Genomic DNA, 21,358 nt, shown 5'->3' with positions numbered 1-21,358 from the left:
ACTAAGAAAAATGATTTACATTATAAGAAAAATGATTTACATTACAATATTGCTAGCCCTCCTCCTTCGTTCAATTTATCCCTTCTCCTTCCTTTGATTTTTTAAGCACATCTAGAAAATGAGGACAACATAGATGAATCTAGTGTCAAATATAGGAAAGATCAGCTACAACCATCAAACCAAAAGTAAAAGTATAAAGTATTCAGAGAATTTATTAAACTAAGGAAGAGTATGAAAGTAGAACATATCATTTGCATTTTTTGATTTGTTGGGCCCATCTGAAAGATAGCCCTTAAAAAATTCTCAATGGCCTACCTTTGAAGGAAGGCCAAAGAGGGGGTTTGGAAATAGTTTTCAACCAGCAATTGACGCGCCTCGGTTATAACCTCACTAGCTGCGTCATTGCCCCAAGCGCAAAGATTCCTTCTTCTCCCTTCCACCCCTCTATTTATACTCGCTCGTACTCGTACTGTTTGTTTCACAACGAATGTGGTACTAAAATTATCATTTGTTCGCTGGACTGTTGTATGGAATATTACCGCGGAACCAAAGTAGTACTCTTTCTTTTCCAAAACCATCAACTATTTACGTGGCTCCTAGTTATCATTCTTAACAAACAGCCGGTTTCTATAGTATTCCCTCTCTATATGAGAAACCTCTCATTTAAAGGCACTCCATTTATCCTCCTCGGTAGTTCAGGTCTTGTCTATAAAATTCTGCATTAAATTTTTTGTTAATTTAGTTTAAAATATTTAAAAAGGTATGTGGACTTTTTTATTTGTATAATTCGGTATTATTTATTTTTTTAAATCAGATTTGATAAATATTTAAAGGGTTACATATGTATTTTAAAATGTATATGTAAGAAGAAAGGTTATAGGAATTTATCTCAAAGAATATAAATTTATCTTATAATATTAGTTTCGTGTGCAATTTATCATTTTACATTCTTACAAAGGTCTTGTAACAATAATCTATATACTTGAATGCTCAGTGACAAATAACTGAGGTAGTAGTATACATAATGTATGGCTTGGTAAGGCTTATATATGTGAATATTTTTTTTTAACTACCATGTTTCCATCTTTAGGATTGGCCTTCTTGCCCTTTGAAGCTTAGAGTATAAAGTACCTCACTCTTATTGATTGATCTTTTATCTACCATGGTTTGACCATGAGGCATGCCTCTTTGCATAGGCCAACATACATCCTTTCGTTGATATATTGAGTGTCTACTATAGAAATATGTAGTTGTAGCTTTGAAAGTCAATATAGTATTTCATGTGTTGATGTTCAAATTGCAATTGCCTTTAGACATGGACCAACAAAGGGAAATCTTGCAAATGTGGGTCGTGGTTTACAAGATGATGTCTAGAATTTTAGAAGCTAGATCTTCTTATGTCTAGTTGTGAATTTTAAATTTTGAATTTTTTGGGAGAAGGGAGAGAAAATTCCTTAAAATTATCCTAAGGTGATGCACCAGGGAAAATAATGTTTCTAATAACTAAATGGCACAATATTTATTGTTTTCGGAATAACATCCATTCATGGCATCAAAGAGAATATGTTTGCATAATTTCGAACAATTCACAAACATTATTCATCAAAGAAATAAATAAAGGTGTGATACGCAATAGAGAAGAACAATCTACTCATAGACACATAATGCCACATTCTCTTAATTGTTGAATCGAGAATAAAATATCAAAGGCACAATTGGCATAATAATACAATTGTATTTAATGGAATTTGAGAAGCACCCACTAAGGCTAAAAAAGTATATTGATTATTCCATTCTCCCTCACATGATTGCATACATCTCCTTTTATAATCAATTAATTTAAACCTTTTTGAAATACTTGTAGTTACAATAACAGTTGTCATTTATTCAATGGAATTCCTATTAATTAAAGATCAAAATTAAGAAAAATCCTAACACTTTCATAAGAACTGGATCTTTAGTTTGCATGATACAAGTCAAACAAATTTGTGTTAGCCAAAAAGATTTGAAACCATGATATAACTATTACATAGATCAAAGGAACTTGATGATGACACATGTTTCATACAAGAAACCCTAGAATTATCAAACTTGTTAACCATTACCCCATGATGTAACATCTTCCTATGTTTATTTTAATAAGATTTTCTATTGGGCAAACTATTTGATATTTTCTACTGATTATCAATGATAAGGAGTCTTCAAAATCCCATTAGTGGCTCAAATGGGACCCACTTCTTGTTGATCTATTACTAATAATTAATAGCACACAAAGGGAACTATTAGATTTATTTTGCCTCAAATGTTGCATGGTGATGCCAAGTATTTTTTCAATTTCAATCCTTTGTACTACAAAATTGAACCCATTGATCTACCAAGATGTTACTGAAGACCAATAGCACAACTTTTATCTTTTATTTTTGTCATTTTAAAAAAGATGACACATATCCCAAAAGAATTTTTGTCACTTTCCTTTCTTTATTGTATTGGGTTCACCTGTTGATAACTTCATACTCAATAACCAATAGTGCAAGATGTTGACCTTCTCAATATTTTATATTTCTTTTTGTGTCCCATCATGAAAAATCGAGGATCTTTTAAATGTGATTATAGCCTAATAAGTTAAGAGCAATAAACTCCACTAAATATTTGATCCATATACTAGGCTAATGGTGTAACTTTTTTGCGTGTCAAAATTAATAAGATTTAAATGTTGTGAAATAATGACATGTGGCATATCTACCTCTTCTCAAAATTGTTAGGTTGGACTTCACTGAACAATTTAAAACTTGAAAATATAATTTTTTATTTTATTTAAATAGAAAATTGTAGAGTGTTGGCAATTTGGAGGAATTGATTATGTGTTGCATTGATGTTTGTCATTGATGTCAACACTAGCTTCTTTGGTTATCTACCAGGTTTCAGTAGAGTGGTTGGATTGTGATGTTGATCAGGAGACCATCTCTGATATTCTCCGATATGTTCTGATTGGTGGTAATGGTTTGGTTTGGTCATTCATGTGCGTGTCACATTCATTTGGTTTGGGATTTGGTGTTCTGGAAGCTATCATATGTTCTAATAAGCCTTTTGGTTACCGCTCTTAGGATATTGATGGTTATCTTGTTCATGTTCTAGTTGATTGGTGGTGTTGCATTTGTCTTATGGCGACCTATTTTAGGTTCGGTGCTATTTTGTGTTATTCTCCTTGGTTATGGACCAATTTGTGTAATGTGTTGGTGGATGCACCCAATGCATTTCCGGTTGGATTTATTATTTGGTTAATGTTGTTTCGGTCTCTGGCCGACTTGGGTTATCATTGGTTTACGGGTTTCTGTATTGAATTTATTGTATTATCTTTTAGGTGGCCGACCTAATTGTTTAGGTCCCGGGTTTTTATAAATATGATGTAGGATCTCTTTGTAGATCACGGTCATGGATGGTTGTGGGATTATTTGTGTGCGAATAAGGTTATATTCATATACAGAGTATTTGGTCGATCATAGGTGATCAAATTGGGTTTGTGTAAGAGGTTTAAGACCTTCAGTATTGAGCTTAACAGAAACTGTACTTAGGCATAGGAGATGCTATACTTGCAATTCAATCTTCTTTCTGGATTGTAGTCCAAAGATTTCTTGTAGTTAGTGAGGCTCCTTTTGTGATGAGAAGTGCGATCTAGGCAGTGTGCCTTCCTGCATGTGTAGGCCCCTTATATGTACTATTTATTCATCTGATCAGTGGATAGATATTGTGGGTCACCAATCCCACTATGGTTTTTCCTCCTTGAGGTTTTCCACGTATAAATCTTTGTGTTATGGTGTTGATCTTTGTGGTTGCATTATTACTTGTTATTTTCTTTTATGCATACCGGTTACTAAGTTGTTGTGCTAATAGGGTTAAAATTAATATCAGGAGAACACTGATTCACCCCCCCCCCCCCCCCCCTCTTAGTGTTCTTGGATTCCAACAATTGGTATCAGAGCCTGGTGCCTTGGAATAAGTCTAACAACTTGAGGAAGATCATGTATCCTGTTGGAAATATGAAGGAATTGATTATGTGTTGCATTGATGTTTTACCATTGATGTCAACACTAGCTATTATGGTTGTTTACTGGCTTCTGGTAGAAGGATTGGATTGGGAAGATTATTAGTTGATTGTGACTAGTATGATTTGAGTGATGGAATAAGTTTGTATGAATGGTTCATATGCTTCTGAAGTATGTTTCAGACAGTTAGTATTGACTTGATGATCGGATGCTATCTTATGTTCTAGTAAGCCTACTGTGTAGGTTCGGTAAGGGTTTCATCGACAAAGCTTTATTGAAGATCTTTGATATAGTGCATAAATGGTGTTGGTGTGACTTCTAGAAGGGATTTAGGATGATGATGGTGATTGTGTTCATGCCTTAACTGATTAGTGTCATTGCTTTGGCATGTGTGGATCTAATTTAGGTCTGGTGCTATCTAGGTTATGGACCGATTTCATGAAACATGTTGGTGGATCCTTATGATGTGCTTTCGGGATGTCTTATTAATTGGATGGTGTTTGTTTGGCCTTAGGATGACATGTTTTATGATTCTATTTCAAGATTATGTAATGGATCTATTGAATTATCATTTGGGTGGCCAACCTAATTGTTTAGGTCCAGGGTTTGTATAAATATATGTAAGATCTCATTGTAGATAATAGGCAAGGAGCGAATAATGTAATAATCATTCATGCAGAGGATTTGGTCGATCATAGGTGATCGATTTGGGTTTATGTAAGAGGTTTTAGACCTCTGGTATTGAGCTTAATTGAAACTCCATTCTGGCATGTTTGATGCTATCATAGGCAGTTCTTCTTTTTGGATTGTTGTCCAAATATTTTCAGGTGGTTAACCTATTTTGTAGTCAATGAGACTCCATTGTGATGAGCAGTATGCTCAAGGCAGTGTGCCTTCCTACATGTGCATGTGTTAGGAAACTCACATATACTGAGGGGGGGGGGGGTGAATCAGTATCTAACCGGTGTACATAATTTCTTATCTTAAAACATGCAGAACATATTATAATAGTGTACCGGTATGCAAGAAATAATGAAATAAATAGAATTAAAAACATCCACATGAAAATCACACCATAACACAAGGATTTAACGAGGAAACCCGGTGTGGGAAAAACCTCGGTGGTATTTGTGACCCACAATATCCACTTACTGGCCAATAAGAGAATATTACTTACAAAAGGGGGCCTGCACATGCAGGAAGGCCAACTGCCTAGAGCTCACTGCTCAATGTGAAGTCTCACTGACTTACAATGTGGATTATACAAATCCAATATCTTGTACTGCTTTACAATAGCATCTATAATGCCTAATCCAGTACCGGTTTCTACTCTGTTCTTTACATAAAACCTTTAACCTATATTTCACATAGTAGGTCTGCCTAATGTCTTCCTTTTTTGCTTACATCACTTACATACAAAATGTCTACAATGATCTCTTTATATACAAGAGTCATTTTACAACTTGCCAAGTCAGCTTACAAGGTTTTTACAATAATAAACAAAATGTAATACAACAAAAATCATGTCGGCCTCTGTGCCGGTATGCTTCCTTTCTTTGTGCCAGTGTAGAGTGTGATATGTTGATGGGGATGAACTATCTTGCTGGTGTAATGCCTTGCCAGTGCCATAGGATTGTAAGGTTGTCGTCAATGACAAAACCTTCAATCACATACAATGTCTCATTGGAGTGTGCATATGCCAACAATCTTCCCCTTTGGCATTGATGGCAAGACTCATGAGAAATTTCAAAAGTGTATCCAAAAATGTGAAAAAAAATGTTACCAAAAATGTGTGCTCCTCCTGAGCATATGATTCCTGTGATATTTGAATTTTCTCATACCACTACTCCCCCTTTGGCATCAATGACAAAGGTTGTCAAGATGCCAGTAGAGTTTGTAGTTTCAACCTTGTAATTGGGTAGTTACAATTTGAAATAGATCCGCCAAAATCAAGTTTATACTCTCCTTAAACTTTTTACTGTCTCTTATTGTTGTCTCTGTTCTTTTAGTTGTACCGGTGAGGTGCTGCAAATGCTCTGCCGATGTTTTTTGTCCCTGTATTAGTGCCTTAGATATTTCCTTCCGTAATGATGCTAGATAGTCCAATCTTGGACTTAGTTTTAATCTCAGATCCTTTTCCTTATTCACTATTCTCTCCTTTTCTCTTTCTAATTTAAGTAATTCTTCCTCAAAATTTGTTATCTTTTGCTCAAAAACTGATAATGTATCAGGTGAGTTAACAAAATTATCAACAAGTTTATTGATTTCATCCTGTACCTTGCTTATTTTCTTATCTATGTCTATAATCAAAAAGTTTGTCTTACAGGTGTCCTTGTACAGAGTTTTGTACTCTTTCAATAAGTTACACAGTTCCAGTAGAACTGTGTCAAAATCCCTAGTACACTTCTTTATTTGATCTTCAAAGAATTTTTGCTTTTCAATTTCTACTTTGTCCTTCAATGTCTCTTCCTTTATTTTCTCAATGTTCTCTATGATATATTTACACAAAGTATCAGGTTGTCCTAAAGAATCTTTATTGTCTATATTACAGTTAGGAGCAATTACCTTCAAAATTGGGATTGTGTCATCTATAGCTTTGTAATCCTGTGAACTACAATTTGTTATCCTTTTGATTCAATCCAAAAGTACTTCAGTTACATTTGTTGGTTTGTGGCCTGCTGAGAAGGAACCAACATTCTGAATTCCACCGGTGGAAGAAGTAACCAAGCTTGTTGTGACCTCTGGTAGGTCTGTTTGTGTTTGCATTTCTTTAAGCAATGGTTTGTGTACTTCTCCAGTTGCTGGTGGCACTATTTCCTCATGAACCTGTTCCTGTTTCTGTTACTTTTCTTGTTGCACTGTCTCAGTTTGAGCTTCTGCCTATTGTTCTTTGTCATCTGCCAGTTTCTCTTGTGTTTTAATGGTTTGCTCAGCTACCGGTGGCTCACTAGCCATTTCAGTCTTACCAGTTGTATCTTTGTCTACCACAATGTTGATCTTTTGTGTATCAACATCGACTATGTATAAGACTTCAGGATTAGGATTGACATCCTCTACATCCATACTTTCAACTGCCGGTTGATCTTATGTAGTTGCTGTTACCGGTGATGTAATTTAAGGTGGGGATAAGTTGTCTTTTACTTTAATACTCGGAGGTGCACCAACCTTTCCTTTTCCCTTATCTCTTTCTTTCTGATATACCTTTATTGGTTTGGGGTTCTGGTATTCTTCCTATTTTTCTTTTTCAACTAGGAATATATCCCATGCATTTTATGTTTCTTCAGTCACCTCATTGACTCTTCCAACCATTAATGCAATGTGCCGGTGTGTAGTAGAGAATACTGACCGGTTGGCTTCAGCAATTAAATCATCAATTTCTTTAGGTGAGTTCACTAGGTACACAGCAAGTAGCTTTTCTATCTTGATTTTCTTGTCAAGTTCTATTACTGCTTGTCTCCTTGCTTCCAGTCTTTTGAATAGTTCATCTGGTACTTCATCGACAACTTCCATCAAAAATTTCTTATACATGTCCATATGCAACATAACACTGTTTTCTACTTGTTCTTTTTCATCTGTTGTCAGAGTGTCATACAGTTTCTCTATATTCTTCAATTTCCCTTCTTCTGTAATTTCATTCAATAGTATATCGAGAGGAGCCAAGTTTTGTTTTGTTCTCTTCTTCTTCTTGGGTGTCAGTTTCTTCTTTGGTGTAGTCTTCTTAACCAATGATCTTACTACTTGTTGTTTTTGTCTTGTCCTCCTAGGTGAGGGTGTGGTTGTCGGTTAGGGATCTCTTTTCCTTACAACTCTTTTGAAATCTGCAGGCATGCCACTCTCCGAAGAAGTGCCTACCAGTGATAGATGAGTCTCAGGCTGTAGAGTTCATAGCTCATCCTCAGTGATACCGGTTTGTTTTAACACATCTTCTTTAATAGCTTTTGCCTGTCTAGAGCCTCTTCTCACAACTACCTCAACCTTTTTCACTCTCTTCTTAGATTTTATTTGTTTTTCTATAGTCTCAGCATTGCCAAATACTTCTTCCTTTGGTTCGTTTGGTGCTTCCAGAAGTGATTTAGCATAAGTCTCAATTATATGATCATCTGTTTTGTAGCCCATCTTTGTTACCCAGATTGTTCTTGGGATGACTGCTTCCATCCAGATTTCATGCTTTTTTATTACAAAACATATTTCATCCTTATATTTGTCAACAATCTTTTGTGATAATCTGATTCTCTTCTTTATTTTGGCCTTAAGTGCTTGAAAGAAATCATGGATATTGTTTTCCTTATCTTCTCCCATATTGTTGAATAATTCTGTTAGCTATTTACCTACCGATATATCAAATCCAAGTTCTTTGTAACCTATACCGGGAACTTGTTTGGTTATATGTAGCATCAAACATACTAGTAGATTTCCAAACCTAAAAGTTCCTTTCTTACCCTTCTTAATCTTGCCTAGGTTGTCAATTAACTTATCCTTCGACCACTCACATATATCAATTTTTGTATTATCTGTAACCATATCATAAGCACTCTTAATGCATAAACTTGAAACTGAGTTGAGTCTATTTGTATGAGTAGCTTTATACCCTAAAATCATGCTAACAAATCTCACATTTATATCTATTACATCATTTACCCTCAAGGACCTTCTGTCAGATGTTGCACCAGTTAGGTTCATAACTAGGTCATTGGAGACCTTCTTAGTTTTGTCTGGCCTTTTACCGGTGGTCGATAACCCTGTGACAGCTTTCACAACTTCCTTGGTGATTTTGTGAATTACATCTAACCAGAAAAATTCACCATGTACCTTGCTTAAGACTATCCTGATCACATCCTTGGGAAATTCAGGAATGCCGAGGATTTCAGTAAATCCTAGGGTTTCAATGATTTTATGTTCTGGTTTCACATTTCCGAAGTTATCACATATGACAGTTTTATACATAGTTTTGATCTCTTCATCTCCCAATTCCTCTATGTTGCAGTGAATGTAAATTATGGGGTCTTCAGCAAAAACAACTCCTTTTGGAATTTGTGAGAAAGCACCTACATTGTCATCTTTCTTTGCTACTTCGGGAACTAGTTGAAACATGGGCCTAGGGCGTTTTATGACCTCGACTACACTAGGGTTTGCTATATATTCAAGTGCAGAGGTGGACTACGAAACAGATGATCATATAATTGAGACTTATGCTAAAGCACTTATGGAAGCACCAAACGAACCAAAAGAAGAAGTATTTGGTAGTGCTGAGACTATAGAAAAACAAATACAATCTAAGAAGAGAGTGAAAAAGGTTGAGGCAGTTGTGAGAAGAGGCTCTGGACAGGAAAAAACTATTAAAGAAGATGTGTTAAAACAAACTGGTATCATTGAGGATGAGCTAGGAACTCTACAGCCTGAGACTCATCTATCACCGGTAGGCACTTCTTCAGAGAGTGACATGTTTGCAACTTTCAAAAGAGTTGTAAGGAAAAGAGATTCCTCACCAGCAACCACACCCTCACTTAGGAGGACAAGACAAAAACAACAAGCAGTAAGATCACTAGTTAAGAAGACTACACCAAAGAAGAAACTGACACCCAAGAAGAAGAAAAGAACAAAACAAAACCTAGCTCCTCTCGATATACTATTGAATGAAATTACAGAAGAAGGGAAATTGGTTCTCTAGTTTTTAATTATGCTTTAATGCTTTATTAGTTATTCCGGTATCTATTTTCTTACATTCCAGTAAAAATTTTTAAGTGCTTTAATTCACATAATCTATTGACAATTGATTCACTCACCCCCCCTCTCAGTTGTCCACCAGTTATCCTAACATATTCAAAATCCATGGAGATGAATTTGAGGAAGGAACTTAAAGTAGCACTTGAAGACTATGATGCTGAAAGATTGAAGAACATGAAGCTGCAAGATGAGCTGAGATCTGTGAAGGAATTCATCCTTACTCTGCAAGAGAAGTTGTCATCTACTCAAGCCAAAAGGAAATAAATTTGTGATCAATTACAAAATTAGGATGATGAAGAAACGAATGCTCTTAAGGAACTATGCCAGAAGTTGAGTCAAGAAAATGGTGTCATGAAGAATGAAATGCAAGCCCTAACCATGAGGATGTCCAAGGAAATTGAAGACTAGAAGAAGAATGAAGAAAATCTTGCCAGATATTTGAAAGACAGATCTGAAGAATGCATAAGGTTGGCACATAAGAATGATATATTGAGAACTGAATTAGTACAATCTCATAACAATGAGCAAGAGTTGGAAAGAATGATAACAATCCTAAGAGGTGATCTGGAATCTTCAAAAGAGTACAAAGACAAGTTCAAAGTCATTTTTGCAAAGCTTGATGAGTTATTGAAGAATCAAAGGGACAATGGACACACTAGAGGTCTTGGATTTGAGCATGCAAAAAGCTCTAGTACTACAAATCAGGATGATACATCCAGTCAAAACAACAATCAGGAGAATCAACCAGTCAACCAGAATCAGAGGTCATCGATAAGACAACCCAATGCACATAAATTTAATGGTAGGTGCTTTGTTTGCAATAATTATGGTCATATGGAAAGTCAATGTAGAAATAGAGTCAATAAGAATAACAATTCATTTACTAGTCAGTGTTTCAATTGTAACAAGTATGGTCATAGGACAACAAATTGTAGAATGAATGTAAAATGTCATGCATGTGGAAAGTTTGGACATATGGCTAATAAATGTAGGTCAAGAAATGATCAAGGTTACATCAAGGCAATTCAAAAGAACAATGTCACTTGTTATGCATGCAACAAAGTAGGACACATTGCTAAATTTTGTAGAAGAAAGAACCTACTGGTAGGAAATGACAAATCCAATGAGAAGGGAAAGCAAAAAGTTGATGATATTCGGAAGGAGCATGAGAAGAAGTGGGTTATGAAGTCTGAGGATCGACCAATAGAATCAAATACCCTAGATGTTCATCCAGCAGAACAAGGTGTTCCCGCACCTATAGGAAACTCACTCGGTAACTAAGGCAGATATCTTAGGGGGAGGAAAATTGATGATAGATCTTGTATTACCCCCGGTAGTGGTGTAAAAGCTTGTTTCAGACATTGAAGAGTTCAGTTAGAAGGTTAACCGACGAAGATTTGTTGGACCTTGGATATGGTTTGGTTTACTAGAAAGTATTTATATCAACAAGGAGTTAGGGTTTCATGTAAGACATCTTATGAGTTATGGTTTGGTCATACACCTATAGTTAAGTATTTCATAATCTTTGGTAGTGAATTGGAAAGTTTGATCCTAGATGTGATGAAGGGATATTTCTTGGTTATTCAACTGAAAGCAAAGCATATAGATGTTATAAAAAAATATTGCAGAAAACTATGGAGAGTGTTAATGTCAAGGTGGATGAGCATTACAGAGGTCAAATAAGAACTTTGGAAAGAGAACCGAAAGTGGAAATGATCATAACTGATCTGGTAATGCCTGTACCGGAACAAAATGTTGAACCAGTTACCTCAATAGTATCAGAAAATTCAATAGTAAATGAAGATCAGAGCAGAGAAACAGAAAGTCAGAAGACTCCTAGGTATGTAAGGTTGAATCATTCAGAAGATCGGATCATTGGAGACAAAAGCAAAGGAGTGGTGACAAGGAGAAGGTTGGTAGCTGAAGAGGTATGCTTAATTTCTCAAATTGAACTAGCATTAGTAGTTGAGGCATGTAAGGATGAATGTTGGATGAAAGATATGGAAGAGGAATTGGATTAGATAGAAAAGAACTACACATGGACTTTAGTTCCTTGACTTAAAAATAAGAATGTTATTGGAACTAAATGGGTTTTTAGGAATAAATTGAATGAAGATGGACAAGTTGTGAGGAACAAGGCTAGATTGGTTTGCAAAGGATATTCTTAGAAGGAAGGAATTGATTATGATGAAACCTTTTGCTCCGGTAGCTAGTATTTTCAGATATTTTCAAGGAATAATTGAATATGGTTTATGGTATCATAAAGATGATGACTTTACACTATGTGCATATACAGATACAGATTGGGATGGAGATATAGATGACTAGAAAAGCACATCCGGTGGACTTTTCCTTCTTGGAAAGAAACTTGTTTCATTAATCAACAAGAAATAGTCATGTACTTCTTTATCTACTGTTGAAGCTGAGTATGTTGTTGTTGCTACTAGTTGTACACAAGTTATATGGATGAAGCAAATGTTGAAAGATATAAGGGTAGATTGTGATGAACCAATAGTTATTCATTGTGATAACTCTGCTACTATTGACATATCAAAGAATTTAGTATTTCATTCTAAGACAAAGTACATACCAATCAAGTATAACTTTTTGAAGGAAAAGGTAGAAGCAAATGAAATAAGATTGGTTTGTGTGTACAGTAAAGAGCAAATTGCAGATATCTTCACTAAACCTTTGCCCAGGGAATAATTTGAGTACTTTAGAGATAGATTCGGGGTCTCTGCCTCTCTAGTAGAGACTCAAGTGATGTTGATTGGCATCAGTTCAGTATGCATTATCAGAACTATCATTCATTCCCGATTGATGAGTTGGTGCTACTCCTCAGGGGGAGTAGTCAACTATGTGGTTTAGAGGTGTTTTAGTTTTTCTTTGATGTTTATGTAGATTTTTGGCATTGATGTCAAAGGGGGAGAGATTTCAATATGAAAAATAGAGCTTAATAGAGATATCAGTCAAAGGGGGAGTTTGTTCTATGGCTAGATAATTGGTTCAGAACTTCATGGATATATTATTTGTGGGAGATTGTTCGATGTCTTCCATTGGGGGAGACTTGTTTGGCATTTCTTAGCATTTGGATGTTTTCACATCTAGTGTTTCCATCAATGCCAAAGGGGAAGATTGTTGGCGATTTGGAGGAATTGATTATGTGTTGCATTGATTTTTGTCATTGATGTCAACACTAGCTTCTTTGGATATCTATCGGGTTCCGATAGAGTGGTTGGATTGTGACGTTGATCAAGAGACTGTTTTTGGTAGTCTCCAATATGTTCTGATTGGTGGTAATGGTTTGGTTAGGTCATTCATGTGCATCACATTTAGTTGGATCAGGATTTGGTGATCTGGAAGCTATCATATGTTCTAGTAAGTCTTTTGGTTACTGGTAAGGGTTTTACCAGTAGAGCTTTGTTGAAGATCTTTTGATGGATTTGTTAAGTGGTGTTGGTGCGACTTCTAGAAGGCTCTCAGGGTGTTGATGGTTATCTTATTTGTGTTTGAGTTAATCATGTTGGCTTGATGATGATTGTAATGTATTCATCATATGTTTTCATTGATCACTAGTACATTCAGAGCTGATTTCCGACGACTGTTTGTCGTATTTTCGATGAATTTTTGTCAGAGTGTCGACAAAATCCACCGTCAAAAACTCGGTGTCGGATTGGTCGACAATGCCATGCCCGTCGAAAATTCGACAATCCAATGGACTCTGCCAATGGTTAAAGAAGTCATCGGTCGAAAGCTTGGTATTCGTCGTAATTCTGACGATGATCATTTTTATAAAAAAAATAAATATAAAAGAGCCATTGAAGGAAGGAAGTTCTTTCAATTTGTTTTAAATCCTAAGGGGGTTCAAGGTTTAGGTTTTAAGTCGCTTCAATACCTGAGAAAATCCCTTTTGGTTTCTAATTTGGCATTACTATACTATTCACTTAAGCGATGGGTCCATTTATCATAAAAGTGTTCTCCCCTTGTCATTTACCTAGGCGGTCCCTTTAAATATTTTATTCTTGTTCGCTTTTAATCTTCCTTTTCTAATGTCCGTTGAGCCTTATAAGTATCATGCAATTTTCTGTTGATCTGACGGCCCACGTTGATTTGTGACCAAAAAGTGCTCGAAACTTAGTTTTCGCGAAGTAGCGAAAGGTGAAGGTGGACCCGGCATATAGGTTTGGACCAAAGCTAAACACTGATCAAGTTTCATCTGATCGGATGGACAACGTGGTTTCGCGAGATCAAGATGAACATGTTTTAACCTTCGTGAAGTGGCGAAAGGGTTTGGCGGGTCCCAAAGATAAGCGGTCTTCTTTGGTTAAAGAATGATCGGGTTGGAAAAAGATCAATGGCTTCTCATTGTTTCGTGGTCGGGAGATGCACGAGCTATACCTTCAGCGAAATAGAGAAAAGGTGGAGGGTCCCGCTAAGAGTGGTAGTAAATGTGGTAACCTTAGTTGGCAATAACATGGCAGTGACAAGGCACTTAGTTGGCAGTATGCAGTGGGTCCGGGCAAGGTTGTCATAAAAAGAGTAAACAACGAGCAAGTTCTTGAGATCTAACGGCTCGCATGAATTCGTGAAGATAAGATGCCAGCAAGTTAGTCATTGCAAAGTAGTGAAAAGGCCGATGGGCCCAAGGGATAGGCATGGCATGAAGCTAAAAGAAGATTAGGTCTATTTTGATCTAACGGTTCTCGTGGTTTCGTGGCTGTAGGCCAAACGAAGAATAATGTTCGCGAAGTCATGAAAGACTGGTGGAAATCACACGGAGGAGTGACATGGCATAATAGCTGCCGCTTTTTGTAGAGCTTGGAAAAAGATCAATGGCTTCTTGTTGTTTCATGGCTAGGAGATGCACGAGCTATACCTTCAGTGAAATAGCGAAAAGGTGGAGGGTCCCGCTAAGAGTGGTAGTAAATGTGGTAACCCCAGTTGGTGATGACATGGCGGTGACAAGGCACTCAGTTGGCGGTATGTAGTGGGTCCGGGCAAGGTTGTCATAAAAAGAGTAAACAACGAGCAAGTTCTTGAGATCTAATGGCTCACGTGAATTCGCGAAGATAAGATGCTAGCAAGTTAGTCATTACAAAGTAGCGAAAAGGCCGATGGGCCCAAGGGATAGGCATGGTATGAAGTAAAAAGTAGATCAGGTCTATTTTGATCTAACGGTTCTCGTGGTTTCATGGCTGCAAGCCAAACAAAAAATAATGTTCGCGAAGTCATTAAAGATAGGTGGAAATCACACGGAGGAGTCACGTGACACATGGTTTAAAAAAGTGGTTGAGGGCTCACCTAGGTGTAACTGGCAATTATGTGGGAATAGTAAAAGGGAACACGTGGCGGATTAAGGGTGGAACCAAAAGGAGTTTCTAGGGCTAATGGTCGACTGCCATGTGGCGTTTATTAACCAGAAAACAAGTGGGGTAAGTAATTCTCGGATAAAGGGCCCACTTAAAAGGCATTCATCTCAAGATTGATCCAACGCTTCTCATTGTTTTGTGACCCGAAGATGCCTGCAACTTAACCTCAGTGAAATGGTGAAAACTATTAGCCGTCAAGATGAGGCGCGGTTAGTTAAAAGGATTGACGGTCCCAGTTGGAGTGAAAGGCCAGGTGATTTGAGTTTGATCTAACGCTTGGCGCGGCCTCGCGAAGGAAAAGTGCATGACTATTAAACTCTGCGAAGTGGTGAAAAGGAGGTAGGGCCCGACACTAAAGCAAAGAGATTAAATGGAGATAAAGGCGATGTAAGTTCTCGAGATCCAATGGCTAACGTTGTTTCATGAAAGAAAAGAGCACGGGTTTTATGTTCTGCGAAGTAGCGAAAGAGTGAAACAGAGGAAAGACTTAGAGAAATTATGCCCCGTTGGAGCCAGTTTTGAATTCGATTTGGCGAATTTAATTCTAAAAAGAAAGCCGAAGCATGCAAAGTTAATTTCTAAAAACTTAAATGCCAACTTGCCCTTTTCAATCCGCATCAACTTGATTGCTAAGTATTGTTTCATCAGAGCGAATTGTTGTAGAGTGAATTGTTGCAGAGCGAATTGTTGCAGAGCGATTTTCTTCAGGCGAATAATCAGGTTTCTTGTGCTTTTCTCTATAACTCTTGGTTTGTTCTCAAATACTGTTGTGTGAATTACTTCATTAGAGGTCTGTGCTAGCTTCTAGTGGTATAATTGTTTGACCAGAATGGCACCCAGAAGAGAATTTACAAGGAAAGTGAATTACCAGGACCGAAATATCTATGATGATTTTTTAGAGCAATTAACCATGTCCACCAATGCTGGGGCTAAGGCGAAAGAGCTAGTACCTAAGAACCCTCATCTAAAAATTGGAGATGGCCTTTATGATAAGGGTAATTGGTTGAGGGACCCTAAAATAGGATTGTCAAGCTTAGGACTCTTCAAAGTCGGTTTTGGGCAGAGGAATTCCCCAGCTCCTTTGAATGGCATATGGGAACAGGATGTAGGAAAGCTTGTGGTCCCAGGTGTTTTTATGGAAGTAGATCTATTAGTCCTGATTACACAGAATTATGACTCTGTGGCAAGATGCATCAGGAACATAAAGGGATCAGTCTTGATTGAGATAAATGAAGATGAATTTAGGAAAGTGTTTAAACTTAGTGAGTCCTCCAATTTGTTAAAACCTATTGACTTTGAGTCATTAGCCCAGGTTTACAACACAAAGAGGGATCATCTTAGAAGTGGCCCATTGAAAGAATTCTTTGTAAAGATAGGGGGGTTAACAGTTGTAGGCCCCAGCACAATGGAACCATTCTCTCTCAACCTATTCACTCTGAGAGCTAACGGTATGTATTGGGCATTATGCCAGATTTTTGGAGAGGATGCTGAAAAGAATATGCCAACCCATTATATGTTAATGAATGCACAAATTCTAAACCCCTCGCTAGCAATAACATTTGATTATGCCTCATACCTTGCTGATGCAATTCATAAAGGGCTAGTAGGAATAAAAAATGGTAAGGTGGATAGGCCATTTGGATGGTACTCCATGTTAATGCATATGTTTCTATTCAAAGGGGTTGATTATTTTGGAAAGGAGATGGACCTGATTAAGGTCAAGGATAAAGAGGAGATGCCAGTGCAATTGTGGATTATTGTTCTATCTTAGGATAGAGAAGATGCAAGTTATTTAAAGTTTGATAGATTCTTTGCATCTAACATTAGGATTCTTCTATGTAGAGAAAACCCTAGAATTTCGAAGGCTCTTTTGGAGTTTCTTGGACCAAAGGAGTTTGCAGAGGATATCAAGATTGTTCACAATTGGGGAGACATATTTGTACCCCGTGTCTACTATTTTTAGAGTGTTTGGATTTAGAGGCAGCCCCCTTTTACTACCCTATTAGGTCCCATTGAAGATAGGGATTGCAGAAGTCCTAAGACAAATTGGGGGAGTACAAGAAGCAGAGCTAACCAATAGAGGTAAAGGGACTATTTTCCCAACTATTACCATGGCTCACCATTTTGTGATCACTAAGGGTGGATGGAGATTTTTTGAAGAATTCTTTAAGCCATATAGGTTGTCTACTATAGTGTCAAGATGTGCAGAACTTGAGGATTTTTTCAATGGCATGTTCAGAAAAAGAGCAGTGTGCAGAGGTAGGCCACATCAATTTCAGTTCCCAGAAGATCTGATTAGAAATGAATTTATCTTAGATGAGCAAGAACTGAGGAAGGAGAAGTGGGTGGCATATAAGAAAGTCCTTGATTTTATCCATCAATTTGACAGTGGCTATGACCCCCTTTCTAGCTTCAATCCATTTGAGGAGAAAATAAAATTCCTGATTCTTTATTTTGAAGATCTCATGCAGACCTTAAAAGAAAAGAGGGAGGCCATAATGCAAAATGAGCCTGATAAGGCTAAGATGGTATTGGCTAAGCCTGCCTTTGCTAGAGATATCCCACGTGGTGACTATGTAATGCACAAAAGGTCAAAGTACACTGTGATAATGCTAGTGACAGGTGAGCCTTCCACTTCAAAAGGGAAGAGGAAAATTGAAGATGTCATTGACATCTAGGATTCCCCTAAGAAGCAGAGAGTGGGAAAGGCAATTGAAACTAATGAGCCTCAATATTCTCCATCTCAGTCTCCTATCCACATTGGAGATGAACAAGCTGTGGCTGAACAAGTATTGCAGTTAGGGAGTCTCGGTGAGATTGCCTATACCTATGAGGAGACCCAAGAGGGGATGCCCGAAGAGCCACCTAATGCTGAAATGGATTTGACTGATGGTGAGTTAAAGGGCCAAGAAATGGACCTTATTGTTAAGCAAGCTAGTGAAGAATTCCTAGCTGACAGTAATTTTGTCACATCAGGAGCTTTTATACAGTTTCTATGGAAGCAAAATATTGATCAATTCAAGACTAGATGTGAAAAGAGGAAAAGTGAACAGCCTCTTAAAAATACAACTCAAGTAGAAGAAGAGGTTAAGCAAGAAATGATGGAGGAGTTCAAAGTAATCACCCCTAAGAAAGGAAGAGAAATGGTAGCAAAGGCTAGTGTGTTGATTCTCCCTGAATGGGATATAGTTGATGCCTTAGTGCTTGATGTAGTGAGGAAAGAAACAAAGCCTATGGAAGGAGTGACATTCAACAAAGGTAATGCTAATTTTATCATGTGGTCTTTAAAGAAGGATGAAAACAAAAGAAGGAAGGATGCATCAGATTCTAGCCTCTTAGGATGCATGATAGTTAAAAGAGTCCAAGACACAGGGGTAGTGGAAGCTGCAAGCACAGTCCTAGAGACTACAAAATTTAGTGTTGTGGTGGTAGAGAAAGAAGCACAAGAAAAGGCTAATCTCCAATTGAAGTTGGAGACTATTTTAAAAGCTTACAATGATGCTAAAGAAGGAATAGCCAATAGAGACAACATAATTGCTAGACTCCAGAGTCAACTGGCAGGTCAATATCATCCTGGTGAATCTTCTACACTCATGATAGCCTCCTCTCTAGCAAGACCCCCTCCTACTAGTCCCATCATTGAATATCCCCCTTCTCATATGCCTTCTAGTTCCCAATTACCTAAAAATGTCCAACATGAGTTGGAAAAATTGAAACAAGCTCAGACATTGTATGCAAACAAATATGAGGAGAAGGTGAAAGCCACCATCTTGAAGTTTGCTGACTCAGTCAAAACCTCCAATGTATACATAAATATGAAGAGGATTCTTGAGATTTTGATCAAATTGAGAGAAGAAGAAGCCACTGATGAGGCGGCGTCGTCATTTGCATAGTAACATTGATAGCATGTAAAGAATAATACATTAAATATATCAAACATTAAATATATGAAAAGTGCAAGAATTGTAAACAAGGATGAACCTTTATTTTGAAAATTGACAGTATCAAGTATGATGTGTTTTGAGTACTCAGAGCGATAAGCCAAGCAAGTGATAATACAAGAAAATCATCATCACCTGATCCTGCAACACCCTAATCGTAGGAACGACTTTCATGAGGGTGGATAAATTGTTGTAAAAACAATACGTACATATTTTAGTTAATGACATAAAAAGAGAATAAAATATAAACCATTATTGAACTTTTGTTATAATTAAAGCTTTCATTACTGCTTACTTGCAACTTTTCTGATGTCTTATACAATAATTCCACCCTCTGTCGTATCTCATCAGTGGTAGGATGCATGGCTGCCAAAGCAACAATCTCTTTTCTAATTTTTATAAAAGGCATTTTAAAGAATTTCACAAGGTCTGTGGGATCTTCAGGGTCATCATTGCTTAACCCTAATGATTCCACATCCATAGAAAGGTGCTTAGGTACTGCAACTCCCTTTCCCTTTCCCCGAACATCCGTCTGTGTCAAGAATATCATTAACAATTACAAAATTAGTATAAATCACTAAAAAAAAGAACATAATAATGTAACAGTTTGCTTCTACCTAATTTGTACAATTACAATGAGGTTTACCTGCTCAGTAGAAGTGTTGAAAGGTACATCTCTATTTGTGATATGTGATGGATCCATGTCGGCCTGTGACAAAGAAAAAAATAAAAAATGTTAGCGAAATTACATCATACACAACATGAACTTTGTAGACAAAAAGAGTATTAAATAATAAAAAGATGTTGTCATCAAAATCATTGTAAATTTTGTAATTCCTTACCTTTACTTTATGTAGACTATGCAGGATCCTCAACTAAATGGTCACATAAATAGTCACATAGCTAATAAACAATCCAATTTCCATAAATAAACACAGTTTAAAAATTGTCACAGAAATAGTCACACCCCCTATCTCCATCTCCATATTAAAAGGTGCATCATGAATTAATTATGTAATGGCATTAGAATTCAAAATAGAATGAATTAATTATGTAAAAAAAATTCTATCAAGAAGTCAATATTCAATAGATAATATACTAATCGCATTCCTCATACATTTCATTCCTCATCATCTTGAACATCAAGGTCATCATCACCATCATCATCATCATCATCATCATCATCATCATCATCATCATCAACGTCTTCACCATCATCATCACCATCATCACCATCACCATCGTCATCATCATCATCATCATCATCATCATCATCATCATCATCATCATCACCATCGTCATCATCATCATCATCATCATCATCTTCTTCTTCTTCTTCTTCTTCTTCTTCTTCTTCTTCTTCTTCATTGTCATTGTGAAACTGTTGATCGTGATCATCATCCACTTCATCTTCTACTTCTTCGGTATCTTCTTCTTCCATCACATTATACTTTATCGGCCTTCCTCTTGGATCATGTCTAACAACAAATGATCAACCCGGTTTATGTGGAACCTCTGAGTAAAATACTTGCTCACATTGGCTTGGAAGAACATAGGGCTCATCCCCAACTGGTTCAAATGACCTTGTATTTAGCATTATAAAACCATTATCATGTTCAATAACAGTTCTATTAGGATCATTTTTATTCAATCGTAGCTTGTACCATTTGACGACAAACAAAACTAATTTGAAGGAATTAAAGTCACACTCAAGTATATCATCCAAAATGCCATAGTATCGATTTTGAGACTGTTGAGGATGAATGTCATTTCTCGATGAAATATTTTTCACCTCAAAGACTGTAGTGATGCCAGAATCACAAGTTTTCTTCGTGTCATCCAACTTTTTTATGCAAAATTTATGACCATTGCAGCACATAGCATTGTGGTGTTTGACCTGCAATATGTCAAACATGTAAAATTTATTGCATTGTGAGTTGATAAACATATGGGTGATTAATAAATTTATACGTACTTGTTTATATCTTAAACCATATGCTAAATCAATTTCCCTTTGTGTAACATTGGAATCTCCATTACGATGTGCTTCTTTAACCAATGAAGCTACACCTTCCCATGTTAACGTGTGTCCAGAATGTTGACAACATTCAATCCATACCGTCATCCAATCAAGATTGTTTGTAATATACAAATGTAGTGCATCCCACTCTCGACCAACTATACAAAAAATAAATAGACGTCTTACAATCGATTTATTTTGAAGATTAAGAATTAATTAACTACAATAACATCTTATAATTACCTCTCACTTTCCCCAATC

General features: G+C 36.7%; 1 non-coding gene across 1 annotated transcript; it reads right to left on the bottom strand.

Annotated features, from left to right (window-relative positions):
- Positions 1-272: 272 nt before the first annotated feature.
- On the bottom strand, positions 273-421 carry LOC131049377 (U4 spliceosomal RNA). The gene has a single exon (XR_009106722.2). It is a non-coding gene; the product is annotated as a U4 spliceosomal RNA (small nuclear RNA).
- Positions 422-21,358: the final 20,937 nt, after the last annotated feature.

The sequence above is a fragment of the Cryptomeria japonica genome, chromosome 6 (genome assembly GCF_030272615.1).
Source record: "Cryptomeria japonica chromosome 6, Sugi_1.0, whole genome shotgun sequence".
Taxonomy (NCBI): Eukaryota; Viridiplantae; Streptophyta; class Pinopsida; order Cupressales; family Cupressaceae; genus Cryptomeria; species Cryptomeria japonica.
The sequence above is the reverse complement of the archived record's forward strand: the minus strand, read 5'-3'. Positions and strand labels throughout refer to the sequence as shown.